Raw genomic sequence first — 21,393 nt, forward strand, 5'->3', positions numbered from 1 at the left:
AATTGCGACGGGTTTAGATGGATAAAATAAATTAACTAGTTAGGTATATTAGGGCAATGATAAAAATATTGGATGTGTATTTTTGACATGGTACCGATGTGGGGATGGTCCCTACGAACCCTTAAGATAGAGCCGCCTTTGGTATACATACACATAACATAAATAATCACACCAATAAAACCACAGACACAAACATCAAAATTACGTTATCAGAAATAGTTCTAGCTATATACAGATAGACAGCAACAAAACTTCTATTCATATCGGCGCGTTTTCATAAGCTTGATGAATTGCAGAAATTTACAAGATTATCATTACACAGATGACACAGTTTCCAACAATGTGCTCAGTGGTTTAGATTTTTCTGGACTCTCACAGTGATGACTGATTTAATCCCCATATATGCCTGTTATGTTTACTAAAAATACTGCTGTCGAAAGCAACCGTGGCATATTAATAACAAAAGCTTGGTCAGAAACTCGACAGGCAGTCTATAAGCTCGCTGAGAAGTATCAATGTATGCAGCACTGCAAAAGGATTTGGTCTTCATCGCATTCAGATAAAGACGCACAGTGAACTTGGAGTCCTCTTGGGCATAGCGGGATATCCATTAAAAATCGTTTCGTGGATTTAAAATTAACAATAATAAAATACGTCCAAGATGACCAAGTGGTTAATGCACATGTTTATAATGTCTTGGGTCCCAGATTCGAAACCTGGGTCTACATAATGTTTTTTTTTTCAATGTGTTTTTAGAGTCTAAGTATCGGCTTAAGTGGCTAACATCTATTTCTCGTAAAAACAAAAATCTGTTAATACAATATAAGGCCCATATGATATTTTTAGATTCGGAAACGGTCAAAAAAAATATTATGACAGTACTAAAAAACATTCCCGCGTTTTTTTACCGTAGAATTGTTTTCTTTTTGTAAAATTTTGCTATTTCTGGGGCAATATCGACATGCCATAGACTCAAAAAAATGAGTTTTATTTGAATATATCCACCCAATGAGAGGCGAGGTGAAAGTATTTTTTTAGTGCGTGGCATTTCGAAATTTGTTAGATAAAAAGGGCAATCAGGACCCAGATGGAAAGCGATATGAAGCAATCTAGATTGAACGATCTGCTCCCTTGTCCAAATTTCCGACTGAGAACAATTTTCGGAACATGTAAGGCCAACTATTTAATTTACGGTACACCAAATACATAATTTTATATTTTATTCCATAATTATTCTATAGGTTCATCGAAAGATATTTTTACATACACATAAATAAATTTAAGTGCTTTGCGCTTGAAGTCCCACACAGTCCCTCCAGAATATGTGCGATCTAAATAATTAATCATTTTAATCCTCTCGGTGGGAACTGCGTGACCAGGGTAGACTTGATTTAATCATTTAGTCAATACAAACGCGAATAAATTAAATTTAGTCTCGGATATTACGTTATTTTTTTATGTTTACACTGATATTAAAGTAGATTCGATTTAGTTTTTTTAAATCAGTTGGAAAAATGTTTACATATTTCTATTTTCAGCAGTCAGAACATTAAATAATTAATTTTTAAAAACACTTCTGAGAAAATTATAGTATACATAACCAATAGAAAAAATATTTTTGAAAAAATTACGACACCCCGCAGGAATCGAAAAGCCGATAGCCAATATTAGCTCAATTTAGAAAGCGCTTCAGAGAGTATTATTAGAGCAATTAGTTTAAATGTGTCGTAATTAAGTAGTATTAATAGTAGCGTATGTGCGTGGGCGCGAAACCCGAGAGATGCAGGTTCGATTTCTGCTGGGTGTCTTACTTTTTTCTATTCGTTATATTTTTTTCTGAGAAGTGTTTTAAAAAATTAGGTATGTTCAATAATTAGAATGTTACATTTTTAAATCTATAGAATTATTCGTTGAACAAAAAAAGTAATTGATTAAAAATTAAATAATTAAGTAGTACATACTCAAGAATACGTATTTATAAAACACAGAAATTACAAAATTTTGAAAGAACCTTTTAATAGATAAATCATCTAATAATAAAACTATAGAAATTAGGTATTTTTTTAATTTTGTTTAGTTAGTAAATATTTATAAATAATTTAAATCTATGATAAATATGATATTAATTATCTCCGTCAAAATATCGAATGATAACCTAATCAGATTTTCTTACTATACGCACACCACGTATACCCATAGAATAATATATCGCACCCCCAGTAAAATACTGTCGTAAGTCTGAAATGGGCGTTTTCGAGTTATGGATGTGGTTGGATTCGTATTTTTTTTTTGCTATTTTAATAAAATACTATCGTATCTCAAACTCAAATAGTGTCAGAGAGAAAGCACTTAATACAGTACATTACTTTCCGAAAACTGTTGAATAGATAATAAAATAGTGTTGTAACTAAGTTACGACAGTATTTTACAAGAAGCTTTCTAAAAAACTAAAACAATACTTTTCAAAAAAATACTGTTGTAACTCTGTTACTACAGGAAAATCTTGAGATACAGCGTAATTTTCTCACTAATTGCATGGATATTATTGTTCCAAAGTATTCAAACAAAAAAAACTGGAAGCAGCAGAGGCAACAATTTTTGTTATCAACAATTAAATGGAAGTAAAATACAAGAAGTATGCAAAAAATACTTTATCAACACATTTGGGGTGAGTGAAAGGTACTGCTCCACTGCATGGAAAACAAGAGATCTTCTTTCCGGAACGCCAATTCCAGAACAAAGAGATCACAAAAATCACAAAAAAATTAGTGATGTTTAAAAAAAATGATATAAGAGCTCACATTAAGTCTTTCCCAGTGATCGAGTAACATTATTTGCGTGCACAGACGTCCAAATTGTATTTAGATGGTAAATTAACAATTGCTGAAATGTATCGGTTATACAAAAAACAACAAGCTGACAGCAATATGCCATTTGGAAAAGAACACTATTATACGCATCTATATTTAATGACGAATTTAATATTGGCTTCTTTAAGCCTAAAAAAAGATTTGTGCGTTGAATGCGACCTATACAATAATTCTTCACCACCAGATGAAAAAAAACAACTTCAAGAAAAATATGAGACACATCAACCTGGAAAAAAGAGGCAAGGGATGAAAAGATCAAAGACGTAGCAGAGTCCCAAACTAATGGCCAAAATAGCGTCATTAATGTAGCTGTATATGATTTGCAGGCTGTTTTACCGCTTCCTTGCGGAAATGTGTCAACTTTCTATTATAAACGAAAGTTTGGCAATGTACAATCGTACAGTCTATAATATCACTGAAAATATTGCAAACTGATACATGTGGGACGAGAGTCAACCTGCATGAGGATCCAATAAAATTGGTAGCTGTGTACTCGATTACAATGCATGTAAAAAATATCACCACAATGAGCATTTTATTTTTTACAGTGACAATTGTGCCGGGCAGAATAAAAATAAATACATTGCTGCAATGTATTTATATGCCACCGGGAATTCACAAAAAAATACAACGATCTCTCATAAGTTTTTGGTCACCGGGCATAAACAAAATGAAGGCGATATCGTCCATTCTACAATTGAGCAGCAGAAAACCAGGGCTCTAAAAAGTGGACCAATATTTGTGCCCAGCCAAATGATTACCATTGTACAAACAAGTAAGAAAACAGGACAACCATACATAGTTAAACCCATGACGACAAATAATTTTCTCAACATGAAAAAACTAGCAGATGAAATCGGTAAAAATTACAACACGGATGAAAATGGAGAAAAAGTTTTGTGGCAGAAGATTAAAGTTATAAAAGTAGACAGAGACTATCCATACATTATTTTTTTTAAAACCAGTTATCATGAAGAATGTAGGAAATTGAATGTTCGACAACAGCAAATAGGCAAACCGTTACCAATGGATGGTCTCAATATATCCAAAGCATATCAAGAGTGGCCAAAAATAACGACAATTAAAAAGAAGGATTTGCTTTCCTCTGCACCGCTAAACATCGTGAATTTTATTATGATTTTTTGCTTCTCTTCCAAGTGATGTTTAAAAATTAAAAATCGTACGTAAAAAAATTATTTTCCCATTAAATTAAATAATTAAGTATTTTTTTGTTGTTTTGAACTAATAATTGTATTTTTCTTTTTTTTTTCAATAAATCTTTAAAGATTGTACCATAACTTAATATTTTGAAAACCTTCCTTTACAGTGCCCAACAAATTAGTTGAAATTATTAGAGTGATGGTAGGGAAATTTACATAGAAAGTATTGAGTTGATTCAAATTTTACCATGAAATTGTCAAATATCCTAATAAAATACAGTCGTAACTCAGAAATATTCAAATATCTCCCTTTGTATATGTTTTAGAGAAAAATGATGAATACAGTTGAAAATAGATCATGTTTTTCCATAAAAATGAGTAATAATTTTTACATTCAGACTTTTCCTGTATTTACAAAGAATATTTGAAACTTCAAATGGCTCTCCTGCAAAATGCCAATTTTTGACTTACTACAGTATTTTACTAGGGGTGCGATATGGCTTGGCACTATATAATCGAAACATTAAACACAGTAGTTAAATAATTATATTATACCCTTCAAAATGTTGCCACGTGTCGGGACTATGAAAATAAACGATGTGTCCTTCTTTAGTAATTATTTTTCTTTAGAGAGATATGGGGTCTGATTTACTACAATAAGAAAACTAAAATGTTTATATTATTTTAAAGGTAATTACAAAAATAATATAGAAGATCCTGTTTCATTCTAAACGAAAATTGCTGAAACGAAGGTGTTCGTTAATTTTTATAACTGTTATAATAAACTGAAAATCGAAATAGACGGTTAAAACATTTTTTCCTAAATTTATATAGGTATAAACAGTGGCGGCTCGTGGATATTATATCTGGGGGTGCTGCGGTTGATTAAATGTAAACATAAATAATTATTTTGATTATATTTTACTATTAACATCAAAATTATTAAAATTAAATAGTATAAGTATTTTTATTTCATTATAAAATTGATTATGCTGTCTTTTTTCCTTGAAAGAAGGTCTATCACCTTTTAGTTGCTCTCAACATTTGTCGCGAATCTACTCGCGCGTTGCTACTAGCTCAGAGCCGCTGTCCGACAACGTTCGCAATACGAAAATACTGTCTAAGCAGCAGTACGAGACTAAGCTCTGAGCGGCGAGCCCCGCTCCCCGCGCTCCTCTTTCACCTATTCGAGCAAATTCTATCAAAAATGTTACTGCATGAAATCACGCGATGCATCACTTTCATCACGCTTATGATAATTATTATTGGATATATCGGTGCGCGGGCAAGCTTAACACGCTTAAATAATATTGATATTTTCATATAATATACATACATTTATATATATTAAGTATAATAATTATTAATTTTTTCTCAATTTGCTTGGGGGTGCTGCAGTTCCGCAGTGTATATGGACGAGTCGCCACTGGATATAAGTATTTATAATTGAATGATAATAAATGCTAACTCAATTTTATTTATAGGTAAATTTAAAGAAAAACATTGCGAATTTATCTCATGTGGTCGTTTATTGTGAAACAAACACACACATTAAATAATAAAATGTTTCGTGTGCCAGTAGTTCTCAATGTGTGCGTTCTCACGCGATGCGTGTTGAATAAGGAATAGCGGGTTTGAAGCAATCGCGAAAGGTTAACGAAACTAGATCCCACCAATTGTCCAAAAAAAATTCGGAGTGAGGTCGATCCCGTCCCAAAACATGTGTTATGGCCCTCATCGTCAATGGCGAATGAATAAATCAGGCGATGTCCCGATGCATTGTTGCGATGGGGGTTATCTTTGGTGTATTGACGCTGCGATTAATTTATTATTGGCGCGGATGTGTATTACTTGTTGATTTTATTTGTATGAAAATTCTTATTACATTTACTTTACATTACATAATATGTATGTAAAAAGGAGTTGTTTTTATAAATTGTAATGGTAAAAACTGTTTATCGGAAAGAGGTAGACGGGTATAACCCTAAAGGAGTATATGACAGTAAATTTATACAACATACATACAGAAAATAGTTAACCATTAAAAATAACAACATTATAATATTGCTCCTGCGCATCTATGCTATACACAAGACTGCTATCGGCAGCTATCGAGGGTAGTTTTTGATATGTTTGTATCGAAGTATTATAATTGTTACAATAAGCCGTCTAAACCAGGGGTAGTCAACCTGTTTATACCTACCGCCCACTTTTATCTCTGTTAGTGGTAAAATTTTCTAACCGCCCACCGGTTCCACAGTAATGGTGATTTATAAAGTAGGGAAGTAACTTTACTAAATTATATAATAAATTAATTATATATTGACTATAATTAATTGAATTATTAATGAAATCCCTGAGGCTAGTGCTGCAAAACTAAATACTGGATATCTGGCTCAATTTTTGTGAGGAACAAACGAAGGTCTTCTCTTTAGGAAATATTCAGGCGGTTTCTTTCATTGGTTACGTAACGTCAACTATACTTATGCGAGGGCGATACAAAGAGTATATTTTCTGAAATTTAAAATGTCATGGGTAATTTTATGAAAACGTAATGACCCCTATAAGATATGATAAACCCCTACCGCCCACCATAAAAGCTTGAACGCCCATTAGTGGGCGGTAGGGAGCAGGTTGACTACCCCTGGTCTAAACAATCAAAACTGTCTATCTCGCTCTAAAATTTAGCACAGCCAAGAGAGGTTCTTTTAAAACATAGCACTTATCGTAATTGTTACAATAAGTGCTAATAATTCGATACAAAAATATGAAAAACTACCCTCGATAAGCTACCGATAGCATTTTTGTGTATAGAATATAATATATTCTATTATTATTAGTATATATATACGATATTATCGTCGGTGTTTTGTAAAAAGGGCGAATCAACCAAAATGCTACTTTACAGGAGGAGGATTTTTAACTTTTGACATTTATTTGTTTTTTACCTGTAGATGATTATAAATATCTAACAAGTTTATAATAAAGCTTAGAAAGAATATTGTCATTATAATAGGTATTAGTATATAATATTTTAAAAGGCCTAATATGTCACATTTGCTTTTTATTTTGTAATTTTAATTAATTTAATTTTAGTCGATTATCGTTTTTAAGTACTTTCCTGTGGAGATAAAAATTCGCCGTTTTTACACAACAAAGCTAGTGGGGTACATATTGTATTTTCATTAAAAACTCGATTTCGCCAAAATGGTTGATTCGCCCTTTTTACAAAACACCGACGATATGCGCTGATAATAATCGTTTACAGTACTTACCTACGAAAGGCATCCTAACGGTAGCAATAAGATTAGAACAAAATATAGAAAAGTGAGAGGTCATTCCACAAGGTACGATTCTTTCAATACTTTCATCTATGTTGAATGCAGGGATCGCTGTAAAGACATTACTATGACATTAATTACCCTCAACAATGACAGACAGATAAACGGAGAATATTATTTAATATATTTCATGCAGGCTCAATAGTAATAATAATGTTGTTTTCGTTAAAAAAAATAATAGATTAATTACTTACTCATATTTTAGGAATCGTTATAAAGAAGTAAATAATATTATACAGATATCGCTTTTTAATGGAAATGTGTCCATCTTGTATGTTCCATTTTTAATACACATATGTAAACGAATGATAAAAAGACATCGATGAGAAAAGAAACTATTATATAACGCTCAATTTGACCTTTTTAACTACACCTAATTTATCAGATTTATGATATATTTATCCATAGTAATAAGTCAACTGTATCATTTATTTTTCGGTCTGCTCGTTTGCAGACAGCATACAAAAAACGGAAAATTTAATTTCAATACACGAAGAAAAAAATTGGATCTTAAATCAAAAGGCCTCTCCCCTTTTTGGATAATGGAAAATTAATTTTTCCGGCCGGCGTTAAATTAAAAAAGGATATACAATAGGGTGGAGTGATATTTTTTGTATCTATGACATTCGAGGTTTTTTGCTACCGATTGTAATAAAATTGTTGAATGATCTGGATTGTGATAGAAAAAATGTAGCATGCAAACCACATCCTCTGGGAATGTCCAAAAATATGTACGGAAAGGGCATATCGGGCCATTAGACCCGGTTCCCACAAAGTCCAATTGTATTGCATTTAAAAAAATTGCGGCAAGACTGTCAACGTGATCTAGATCTTTTTACTTAGATTGTTCGGCAGTTTTACGTTAGCTTTTATTTACTACATTTTTTTATTTTTTCTTTTATCTGCTTCTTAAACCCATGAAAAACGTTGTGTAAATTCAGCTAAATCACATTTGAGTACACGGCAACTTCAGTCTTGGCCAACTACTCGTGAGACAATTTATTCATAAAAAAACTGGTGCTTCACCAAACGTGATAATATGCTTGATTATAACCGGGTGTGGTGCGGGCAGATCTGGTTTAGTGGGGTCATTCATTAACTTCAATGTTGAATGACCTAATATCTACAAGACGATGGAAATGTAATTATTATTACCTCGTTTATTTTCAATTATCTTAAACTAATCTCACGGGGTAGGTACTTATTTAATATTTCAGTACTTACCTGAAAATCTTTATGGTTGAAGTCAGTATATCTTTCATGTTTTTCAATGGAGTTTTAACTATCCTAAACATCCAATCTAGTGATTCCCATCCAGGTTTTGTCGATACTTGGAGGTCTGTGATCTACCGAGATTCCGAGAGAGTTTGGATTGTAAAAAAATACAATTATATAATTAACTAGAACAATTATTAAAACAATAAATAAAGATTTACAAAAATTACCCTAATAGTAAAGTAAATTGAGATATTAAAATATATTTAAAGTATTAAAAGTTTGGTTCCACGTTCGTGTGATTATTATAATATAATATTACCTATATTAACATAAAATCATTAAAAATATATACACAATATTTGTTCCAAGCGTAAAGTGAAAATTATTGTCATACTTTTACCACTGTCAAACCCAATATGATATGTCTAGGATTCTCGCGGATTTCACAAAATCCGTGAGATTGCCTCCAGCTAAAAAAGGTTTGGAAAGCACTGGTCTAATTTTTTTTTTCAATAAATTTCTATGTGGTTAATATAAATTTTATCATTGTCTTGGTCGCTATTTAAATTTGTGAAATATTTAACGGATTTAAATAATTACTTGGTTTGAATTTACGATCAGACATTCAAGTAACATAATATTTTTATAATTTGACCAATTCTACATCTATAATTGATAATAATTAAAGTTAGATGCTATGACATCAAATGTTAATTCTCGGCTAGAATTTTGAGCAAGATTGGGACGAAAACTATTTGCAAACTAATTGTAAGTCATAAATTCCAATTCAATTTTTTAAGTAAATCTGTCTATAATCTAAAATTTTAATCAAACAACAAAAAATAATATGAATAATGTAATGTAATCACAGTTTTTTATGTTAGGCTACACCCATTAGAAAAGCTAAAGTGTTTTTAAATATTCAAATTTCGAATGGCTTTACAAGTGTTCTAGACATTTTCTATCCCCATCCCCTCCCATATAATTTAGGGCAATTTACGCATTTTGTACAAACAATGGTTTAACACTGTAAAATTAAAATAATTAGTAGAGTAATGTTCTTAGAGACGTACCTACCTAATTAGTTATATAATAATATATTATCAAAAATTACTAACAGAAATCTACAAAACCTAAATTTAATATTTTAAAATCTCATTAAAATTTTTACTGATATGAAATTACTTCAAACTTTTTATTAACAAGTTTGCTTCGGAATGTTATTTAATGTATTTGTGGAAAATTTTCTTAAATTCCCAATATTCATGTAAATATATTATGTACCTACATAAAACTTGGTAGGTACATTCATTAGTAATAATTGTGCAGCTTTTTATCTAATCTATTAACAATTAAAGTCACATATTAAGGGTAAGATGTGTATATGAACTTAACACTTATTACGACAGCCAGCCGATTCAACTCGACGCAACGGCTGGTTGGTGGGCTAACCACTAGACGTTGTCGATGCACAGTGATCCATATTTAGCCCCGTGCATACTTTACTTTACCTTATTACTTCTGTAGCGGTACTCTAGTTTTACCTTGCTTAATCTCTCTTCATAACCAAACAATACACAATCTACATGGACTATGTATGGTCATGATCACCAATCAGTCATTGCGTCAAGTTGCACAGGCTGGCCGTAATAATGACTGGAGGCTACATATCTTCGGGTAGTACGTTAATAAGCTGAACAGTGTTTCCAGTTAAAATTTTTAAAATGCAGTATTTTTCAGAAATAGCACATTGACAAAAAATTATTAAAACCAACAAATTTACTTTATAAAAAATAGTTAATAAGTGACATGTAAAGTATGTGATGGCGCTTTTTGCAGTGGACTGTAATTTGAGGATGCTGGTGGATTACGGATCTAGGGGGGGGGTTTACACAGGATGCCATACACTGACCTTTATGTTGAAGGAGTTGGCGCGCGATGTAGCAGGTTCGGTGTTCACGCACTCACGCACTGGTAAACAGACGGTACACTTTTGATGGATGATATAATATGAGGTTTATGAATGATAATGATAAGTTCAGGATAGATGATATAGACGCGACGTTCACTTAAGCCGTAACAGATTTAGTGCAACGAATGTCTAATATATACGTTTTGTATGAATCACTCTGTAGTTAACGCAGCCTCTATCGTATCGGATCAGATAGATCGCGACAGCTTTACAAGCCTAGGTGCGTCGGCTGTCTTCAAGTAACTAAACTCAACTTTTATCATGGTCGATCATGACCCGTGACTAGTGGTCTTGTGATAATAATTGGGGATTTGAGGTTGGTGGAAAAAAAGTTAATATTGCCCCAACTAGTATGCATATTTTTATAATTTCATAATTATCTTTAAAATAATGTATAAATTGACATTTTATCCGATAAGTATAATCAGTAGATTTGATAAAAACCCATATTTTCTACTTTTACTTACAAAACTACAGTAAATCTACTGACATTTCAGAAAGTACGCTAACACTAGACCCGCACAACGTTTGCAACTGGCATATCATAAGCTTGACACGAAGAACCAGTTAAAAGTGAAAAAATATAAATTACATCGACCATTTCATTGGCCTTTTTATCACCTAAAATTAATTATAATTTGAGTATTTCACAAGCATAGTGAACCAAGTCCATCCTGGTTATTTTTGAGTAAGCTAGGTTCAAACACATTATTTTAGTATTTTCTATTCTCTAAGAGTCTAAGGGTATGATTTCCCTTACATAATAACTTAAATTTATTCAAAATAACACTTTAGAATAGTAATCATACCCTTACAGAATTAGAAATACAGTAGAACCCCGATCTACCGTTCATTTGTGAAAGTCCCGCCAAACACCCATAAGCACAATGTTAAATAATTTAACCGTTCCCCGATTTATCGTTTTCCTTGATCTATCGTCTAAATATTATGGTCCCGTCACAAATATTATCCCGATTGATCGTTTTTGTTGAATGTTTTTCGTTTCGTTTTCGTAGAATTATTTATGATACATACTATTACAGACCTTTCAGTCGCGTCGCTTGTTTGCACAGGTCGCTCGACGCACAGGCTTGCCTTGAATTTCGTATCACGAATTTTTATAAGTCGCAACTAAAATTCCCCCCATGAAGAAAACTAGAATTCTAGCTGAGAAACTGAAAATAATTCAACACGTCGGAGGAGGACGAGTTTTAAAAAAATGTATATCCCGCATTTATCGTTTTTTTCTAGGGTCCCTTGAAAATCATGGAATCGGGGTTTCACTGTACTCAAATATTATGTTTGAACATAGCTTACTCAAAAATAACCAGAATGGACTTAGTTCACTATGCTTGTGAACATCACTCATTTGTGAATTCTACTAGTTAAAACCATTAACGTATAATTTTAAAATAACGATAATTTATGCATTTTTAAAAAAATATAAAAGTGTAAAGGAACACCTACCTATTTCGTAGGATATACGTGCTTGTATTTAGGCTGACTTAGAGATAATCGTAACTCATTACTTACATAAATTAGAGGCGCACGATTGTAAAACATTATCGTACGTTTCCATCTCGCTTCGTCTTTCACTTTTTGCCTTATCTGTTTTTTTCCCTCTCGCTCCCTCAGACTTAGTGTCTTTTTGCGCGTTGGAAATTAGATTTATCCCTTCCGGAGAGGTGTACGAACCAGGAAGGAGCTTTTTAAAACTGTGTAATTCTGTAGATAACCGAACTAAAAAAAACATATTTTATTTCAATGTAAATAAGCCAATTTTTAAATCGCTTCCTAGCTTAGCTTGGCTTCTCATAATAACGATCTCAGATTAAATAATATACAAATTATCATATTGTCATACATCTCAAGTACAACTTCGACTTCCACCGTGTAAGACCTGCAATCATGGCCCCTACAATGGGGGGACTGACAGGGCTCTAGCCTGGGGCCCCGGGCTTAGGGGGGGTCCGGCGTGGCTGGTTAAGTGAGATATACATTCACCACAAATTTTCTATAATAGTAAATAATGTGCGATGCAAACTGATGTAATATGAAGATTTATAAAGTTAAATGATAATTCACGTGTAAAATTCTATTTTATAATTATTTTTAGTGTGTTTCCTGACTGTAAAAATAACTATTTATCCAATACGTCGAAGGGTCGCATGTTACTTGATGCTGAATGCCGACAACTCAGTAAATCAACAGGATTTATTTAAAAATACAAAAATCGTTAATAATACACGAACACCCTTAATTTGACCTCGGGGAATACTATTTAGGGAACACTAATGTAAAAAAAATCACTCTGTCCTTCACCTTAGCGATATTTAGGGGCCCACCAAACATCCTGGTCTGGGGGGCCGCTTCCGGATGTGGGGGCCATGCCTGCGATGCGTAGTAGCATCACCGCAAAGTGAAGGAAAGTCAGTCACGATAACGGAAACCCATGCAGATTAAGATACATTCTATAAAGAAACCAATATTAAATCTGTCGCAAATATATGAGTCGTGTTTCATTTTGAATTGTGTCAGTGTTTATTTAAGGTAATTGACGATGTTGCACATATCCAATGTCCAGAGTTTCAATTCTTTATATTTGCGGAAATTTAAATATTTGGCAATTTAACGGAAAGTTATTTAGGGGCCTACGTTTATTCATTTATATATGTTCAATATAAATGACAAATGTGACTCGCTGTTTTTGTGGGAATTTGAGCTTTATGCTATCCTATCACAGTGATGCTTTAAGTGTTTTTACTGCGGCAATAGTGGTAAAATAAGAACACCCACAGTAGTTTGACTTAAATAAACTTACCGTAGACTAACGTTAGGTCGCAATATCCTGAAAATCCAGCCCGAATATTAATTTAATATTATGAAACAACCTTGACCTATAGATTAAACAGTCTAGTTTTCTTCGTGATATATCTAGAAAATAATATATATATTGAGGGTAAGGGTTTACGTAGGGTATTGATTTACACTTTTCCACTTATTCAAAAAACACTGATTCAGGGACATTACGTAAGTATATTTCGCTTGACAAGTAACAATTATTTATTAATAACATTTGTAAATGCACGCTTTGGCGCAAAGAGGTGGCAAATTGTATTTAGAGGCAACGTTCGAGGCTCAAGGGTAGGTTACCAACTGACCGTACCTACTCTCGACCTTTCGTCCGCCTAGAAACAGAAAACGGTAACTTTCTTTTTCTTTGTTTCGCTGTGCATCCTGGTCTAGCCTTGACACATTTACAATTACAATAATATCATTATATTCCCAACTCTGTCGATTGGAGGATTTTTGATGGGGGATTTAGGCATTATGATATTTGGTATCAATTAATCTATACTATTTAATAAAGATCAGGACTGACTACGTCTGCTGAAAGGACACCGTAAATTTATTATTATATATTATATTATTTTAATGGCATATATTATTATGTTGAATGGCGTAGTATTTATTAATGAAATTATGTTGTTTTTTTTATAATGAATAATTGTTAATTATACATTTATATTAACTGTAATCTGTAATACTACTTACGTCCAATTTCACCTTTCTGCTTCTCTAGACCTACGAACGCACCCTATTATGCAATATTAAATCCGAATCAAATTATTAAGTGAATAAAAATAAATATTTGATATTTAGTGGCATTATTCTAACATAAAAAATACAAAACCCTTCTGAGGTTAGGTTAATTGCCCGAAATCAGTAACGTTCCGTGAGGGTAGGCAGATTGAGCGTCGCTTGTAGGCGGCAGTTACCCGAAGGGCGGCAAATCGAGGAGAATCATTATTTATATATAGAAATAGCTACATTAACTTAATAATAACGGAAATATCTTTCCATTAAAAAGTTCTTGGTGAACAGCAATAACACGAGCAGATTTGCAAATAATATTTTAATTATGTATAGATAGGTACCTACATACTTACATAATTTAAAATTTAACCAAATATGTTTGTTAATTACTTGAGAGTTTTGGAAGTTGTCAGGCGTATTTTTAAATGTAGGTACCTATCTGTAATCATTGTCTATTGAAGCAGATATGACATTTAAATTAGAATTAGTGGTATATATCATGTTAGTAATGTATCCATACAACAGATTTCTTAGATATTGGAGTCATGAAAGGATGATAAAAGTACTGTAAATATAATAAAATGTGGCGGCAGTTTGGTCCTGCTAGGGGCGGCATTTTGTCTAAGGATGTCACTGCCCGAAATACCTGACTACATTAAAATACTCAATATTATAGTATATTTAAAGTATTTTTCATTCAATCAGTAAATATTATACAACATTTAAGAATATATAATTATTTATCATTGAACATACATACATTCAGTGTTAAAATACAGGGCACGAATCGCGATGCTTCAGGATTAAAGCCCTATTCTGTATTTTTTTTCTAATATTGTATTCCAAATGATGTATATCCAATTAGGCCGTGTAAATTATAGAAGTTTATTAACAAAAATTGACTTTAGAAACACTTAAAATAAGTATAAAGCCGGTTACTCATTAGTAAGCCGTAACTGTAACCGTTCCAGATAATGTAACCAACTGTAGATGCGAAACAATAATTTATTAGGATCGCGTACTAATTACTTGGCATCCATACTGGTTATTGTATCTGCAACGGTCACATTTACGGCTTGCTAATGAATACCCGGCATAATATACCTTATGGCATATTTTTATCATAAATAAAATAAATCAGACAAATCAACTCAGAAATCAGATAAAGTATTCCACTCCAAAATAATATGAAAGAGATTATTCCATCTGACGATTTCATACATAAGTACCTATCTACGTTGTGAATAACTTTTGTTTATAACGACCATTTCTTTCTAAAATGTCCCCGTTCTCTCTAATGACGTCACGGAAGAGGAATTTTATTTGAGTTTTCCGGCGAATTGAAATATTGAAAACGATGCAAATTAAATTTGAACGAAGATTTAAAAGTTACGAAAAATTACCAAAGATTTAAAATACTTTTTCTTGTTGTCGGCATCAAGCGCTTCCACAACATTTCAACCAAAAATGTATTTTTCCACTGCCGACTTGTTATTATTTTTGATTATTTTGACTCGTGATTTTGGTTAGATAGTACTATATCATCAATCATATAGATCAGTTATTCTATCGCCCAGAATGTCATTCCAGAAGTTGACAAATGTAAAACATTTTTTCCTAGCTTGCAAGATCTCATTGAAATTTCATTTTAGTGAATATGTTTTGTCTTAAAACAGTGACAAATGCTTATCATTTTGCCACATTTGCGTCCTCCATTTCACCACACCGTGCACCCTACCATGGCACACAGTCCGATGAGGACTTTCTATGTTCGATACTAGAAATTGTATCGGCAAGGGAAAATTCCATTGGCCTTCAAATGTTGTATTCGCTTCCCATGCCAACGGTCAATCCAGGTTAGTTCTCTTCGAGTAAGATATCAGAAGTGTAGTTATTGCTATAAAGTTTCTTATAATGTTTAGCCTTTTCTACTTATTCCCCATGTACCTGCGACGTATCATGAATCATTCTTTTATCACATTATGCAATGTGAAGATACTAAGAGTAATTGAATTTTAATAAATATGTACCAAATCGTATTTTAATCAAAACAATGGCATTGCTTTGAAATATCATGATGTAAGTATTATTTTACCATTTTGGCATCACCTATGGACATCGAAAACGTAGAGGGATCACCCTACCAAGGCTCAAATATTGATATTGATTGGTAATACACGTTGCGAATTTGACCTAACTGCAGGATTGGAACCCGTAATCTGTAAAATAAAATATTAAGAGCATTTTAACATTTACTCCGCTTTAAGCGTTTTATATAATATTATGTATTCACGTTTGCCCTTACTTAATCCCCGTGCTTCTTCAAACTTCCGACTGTATTCCGTGATATCTGCAGACACGTTTTCGTGCAAAGACCTACTAGTAATATTCCTCGTGTGATTATCTTAATGTTGTAAGAATGGTAGGATTGGATAAAGGAAATTGGATAATAGAACAAACAAGGGTATGTGATGTAAAAACTTTTCTAAAAACTTTAAATGGAGCAGGAACAGGACACATCAAGAAGAAATGACAATCGCTGAACATTTGTTTAATATTTTGTACTTTTTGTAAATTTGAAATACGTCTTAAACAGATTGTTAATTTAATTGGATAAAATTAAATAATATAATATAATCCTCACTTAGTTCAAAGTGGAGACAATCTCTGCTTAAATCTAACTATCTAAGAGGTAGAAAACGATACAAAAATATACTTACTCAAGGGGCCGCTAGATCGACGAGATAGTTAAATTCTGCGGAAGTACATAGCAAAGGAACGCTATAGACCAAATAATGAATCATCAATCAGCTTAGAGAAGCCTTCATCCAGTAGTGAAGTGTTCCATTTTGTGATGATCGTGTTGTTCTAGATCCCTTTCTGACAGCGCCTCCAACACGCATCAGTACTCTATCTTCCGTTTTGTGAAATCTATTTCTTTCATAGTAGAAATACGTAAATTAGAAAACGTTGGACACAGGATACGTAAAACGCATTTAAATATACGAAATGTTGTATTGAGTCGGCAATGAGTAAGTACAATATTATTTAATAGCAATACCTAAATGATTTTATTATTGTTGAATTGGTACCTACGTCTAAAAAATATTTTCTAATATATATAATATGATGGCCACCATTGAGATGTTGCTTGGGTTTACTCATGTACTTTTATTTGCGATTTTACATAAATCTCCTCTAAATAAGGTTCTTTCATTGTACATAAATAAATCGGAAACCCTCAGAAACATACATATTAAAACAAATCTTTTTTTAAAAGATGGTGCAAGATGGAACTTAGACACCGTCAATTGGATTCTGGCCAATATTTTTCACTAACTTAACCATCTGCAACATATCTAATTACGACGAAATTAACAAATAGTCATCAAACTGAGGCGCTTCTCAAATTTTGTTTATATTGGCAATCGGCTTTTGTATTTTAAAACAAGGTACAAATAATTGGTAGGTACTAACTTTGATTCCTACCTGATGTCAGCAACTCTTCAAATATTCCAATGACTAATAATGTATTAAACTTTTTTATTACATTTTTTTCTTTATATTTCTTTAAGCTTATAATCAGTTAAATTTCACATCACAGTTTAAGCGATTGCTACAAATAAATCTTCAATGCGAAATGACTCGCAACTAATTCGTTTATTAGTCTTCGAATAGTTCATCTTCATCGAAAAGGGTCGTCTTCGACATCTTTGGTAAATTGTCATTTTTTGACCCAAAGCGGAGTGTATCGCCCATAACGGGGTAATATTATATAAACACACGTATTTTGCTCGCATTGAGTTTATCTCAGTATCAAACATATATTGAAAAAACAACATATATGTCTGAGCTAGCCATGTACGGCATTTAAGGCATGCTATCAGATTCTACTCTACTGCATATTCTATATGAAAATTTATTAAAGAATCATGAACGTAGAAAACACATTAATTTAAATAAGAATCTACAAAATAATTAATATTATTCTAGCAATGATGGTTTAATAATTTTCAATTTCTTCAGGTGTATAAAACTTGGGAATCGCATGCCCGGGGGATACGTTACCAGAGAAACTAAATTGAGACGACTTTCATAAATCTAAATGCAAATCTGAAAAGTTTATTCTTTCCAGTACGCCGCCTCGCAATATTATTATTCATTGGATCGTTAATTATTTTTGAATAAATATTCATTTACCCGCTACTAATTTTTTCTATTTTTATTTTCACTTTTTTTCTTCTGTAAAAAAATATATACGAGATAAAAGTTTGATTTTCCATGCTGAAAAATAAAGCTTTTCAAAAGAAAATTGTATGTCCTTGCCTTAGAAGCCGAGATGGAAAATTTTAAAGAAAACTTTCGTAACAAAATGAAAATATTATATCAAATAAACGATGATAATAATAAAGTGATAAAGCAGAATCATCATCATCAGGGGCGCGACAACCCGGTGTGGGTCTTGGCCTCCTCCAACAGCTCCCTCCACCTGCCCCTATCCAGTGTGGCCGCTTTCCAATTCGGTACCCCAAGAATACGGCAGTCACTGGCAGCTCCATCCAACCAGCGAATCTTTGGCCTGCCTCTTCTTCTACGCCGTAATGGATTGCTGGACATCACTCTCTTTGCGCTTCATTGTCATTCATACGCTGCACATAACCTACTCATCGCAGTATCCCAATCTTAATTGATTGAACTGTGCTGCAATCTTCGTACAGCCCGTAGAGCTTAGCATTATATCTTCTCCTCCAATTGATGCCGTCCCTGATCGGTCCATATATACGGCGGAGAATTTGTCTTTCAAAAATGTTCAGGACTCGTTCATTTTGCGGAGTTATTGTCCAGGTTTCTGATGCGTAGGTGAGCACTGGCTTTACAAGTGTCTTGTAAAGAGTGCTTTTAGTTCGGCCAGATAGTATGCGGGACATGAAATGTCTTAACAGGCCAAAGTAGCATTTATTCGCAGACATGATTCTTTTGTTGATAAAGCAGAATACATGCATCAAAAAATATATCTTCTTCCAATCAGCACTAATAAAATTAGCATTATGCTCTGATTTTTCAGAGCTGTATCGTCTTATTTGATGAAGATGTTATTACGTCATGTTATATAAAACTATCAGGTTTAAAAATGGCAGAATATTAATACATCATCGCTTAGCTTACAATAAATGATTGAAGCATATTATACATTGTTGAAATCTCCAAACTTTCTTTTTCGACAGTTTACATGTCAATAGATACGGAAATATTCCTGGACTCATTCATTATAAAATAAAATAAAAAAATAAAAATAAAAAAGCCTTTTTATTTCTCACAAACAAAAAAAGTTAATGACTAACTATAATAATTGAGTTACTGCCGGTTAATCTCATTTCATTTACATAAATAATCTATTTGTCCCATCTACTTGTATAACATATTATTATACCATGATGACCTAGGACAGGTTGATAGAGCAACCGGATCTGAAGACTTCTGAAAAAATGCATGACGTTGTTTTGGATTTGCAAATTCAAATGGTTTGGCGAATGGCTAACAACCGTTTCACATACTAAATGTGTGTTAAGGGGATTGCTCTCATTTGCTCTTCGTGTATCTTTCAAGCACCATCATCTACTTTAATAAAGTCAATAATTAGGCTTGGTTGTATTTTTTATCAGTTTATCGTCTTAAACTTGTACAAAGTTTCGAGAATAGCTACGATAGGTGCAAGTCTAATGGGAAAGTTATAATATGATTTAATGCGCAAATTGACAATGTTTGAATGACATTACAACCATTATCTAACACATAATATTTCTTTTAACATTATTTAACTTCTTTTTATTTCAAGAAACAGTGAAAAAATACAAAAGCAAAAAAAAATATTATATACTTAGTGATATTCCATGAGTTCGAATCCCACACAGTCCAATATTTTTTCTATTTTGTATGTTTATGTGGTTTTTCAAATTAATTATGTTTTTTCTATACTTAACAAAAAATCTAAAATTGTTAACCCTTATGTACTTATTTGCAATATTGAATTTAAAAAATATAATTAATTATTATATTTGTTTAACTAAAATAAACGTACCTATATCAATCAACAAAGCCACCCCGTGCGCTGCCGGGTACTTCAGCTAGTTTTTTTTTATAAATAAAATATATTTTAAGGTAATCATTTAAGAATTATTTTAATTGTAGCTACTGCTATAAGCTCTATAATGTGTGTTCATTGTTCATACTTTGCTATAGAAAAAAAAATATATCAAACTAATATGTAAAGTAGGTCATCTTAAATAATCTAACCATCGTTCAGCTCTCGTGAGAATGTTTGTACGCTCGTAATTCATGGTGTTTTGCCCCGTGTTTGTATCTAGCCACGTAATGGTTAAGCTAAAGGTGTACAACCGTAAAATATCTACGTGAAAAGTATACACACGCATCCTGTTTAGTGGGGAAATTTGATGTTTTCTCGCAAATAGCTATATATCAGAGACTCCGAGCCAAGCGGTTGTCATTAAATTTTCAATACCATACAAAAAATATTTTTGCTTCTCATAGCAACCAGGATACTATTTTGTATAATAGTTTTGATGGATGCTGTTATTATAAGGTACCTTTTTCATTTCTTCAGTATTCTGTATTCAAAATCATATTATATTATATACTCATCCAAAATTCTCAGTTATAAAATGCACATTATATATGTGTTTATATTATAATACACAAACTCACACATATAATATTGCATCTTTCAACTTTCTTTTAACAAATTCTGTATGAGGTAACTCATTCACTGCTGACTAGATAATGATTTTTTTTAATTACCACCTTTAAAATTCACGTTAATTACGTCGATCGGCCGCCTGGTCACTACGCGCCAGGTGCGTCTTCAGCGTCCAAAGTATTAATAAACGCTACGCTAGATGCTCTGAATCCAAAAACAATATGTAAATTTGCCAGATCTGGGACCCGAACCTATGACCCACGGCTTCAAAAGCATATTCTATTAATCGTTCATCGTGGTCTTAATAATTTTCAAAAATATTTATAATTTGTCTGGCCAAAACACTGATCTTCTCCATCTTTTTTTATGTTGAACGTTGTTAGACAGCAAGAAAAGAAAGACGTACTTACATTTGATTCAATTATATTTAGTAATATTGGATGAGTATGCTGAGGATCCTATAGATTCTGGAAGAAATTAATGTGAATTGTCTCCAGAGAGTTCTGCAATTCTTTTGACA

At 32.5% G+C, this 21,393-nt stretch overlaps 2 protein-coding genes across 3 annotated transcripts in view; one reads left to right on the forward strand and one right to left on the reverse strand.

The window, feature by feature from the left end:
* Positions 1-21,393, forward strand: part of LOC147066719 (synaptogenesis protein syg-2-like) — an 874,747-nt gene that overhangs the window by 811,482 nt on the left and 41,872 nt on the right. The gene's annotated exons all lie outside the window — the stretch shown is intronic.
* RyR (Ryanodine receptor) overlaps positions 4,110-21,393 on the reverse strand; it is a 501,624-nt gene continuing 484,340 nt past the window's right edge. The window contains exon 112 of the mRNA XM_085955035.1: positions 4,110-4,530. The gene's annotated coding sequence lies outside the window, so the exon portion shown is untranslated. The remainder of the gene's footprint in view (positions 4,531-21,393) is intronic.

The sequence above is a fragment of the Rhyacophila brunnea genome, unplaced genomic scaffold (genome assembly GCF_057557595.1).
Source record: "Rhyacophila brunnea isolate RB1 unplaced genomic scaffold, BYU_Rbru_1.0 scaffold_4, whole genome shotgun sequence".
Lineage (NCBI taxonomy): Eukaryota > Metazoa > Arthropoda > Insecta > Trichoptera > Rhyacophilidae > Rhyacophila > Rhyacophila brunnea.